Genomic DNA, 259 nt, shown 5'->3' on the forward strand with positions numbered 1-259 from the left:
GGACTATAATTTTTTCCAAACATTTCCATGTGATGTAATTGTTTATATCCAGACACAATAACCAAATACAAAATAGAATGCAAGACTCAATTTATGGCTTGTAGTTTAAAAAGAATCTCTTTATTAAACCTGTTACAGTAGGATCCACGTTTTAAAATATAAATACAAAAAAGTTCTAGGATTGTCACCAAAAATGTAATCAATGAGCGATGGTATTAGAAGTTATTTTCCTTTACATCTGCTTCTCTGAATTCTCTAA

Source organism: Leucopleurus acutus (genome assembly GCF_964270905.1).
Source record: "Leucopleurus acutus genome assembly, chromosome: 15".
Taxonomy (NCBI): domain Eukaryota; kingdom Metazoa; phylum Chordata; class Mammalia; order Artiodactyla; family Delphinidae; genus Leucopleurus; species Leucopleurus acutus.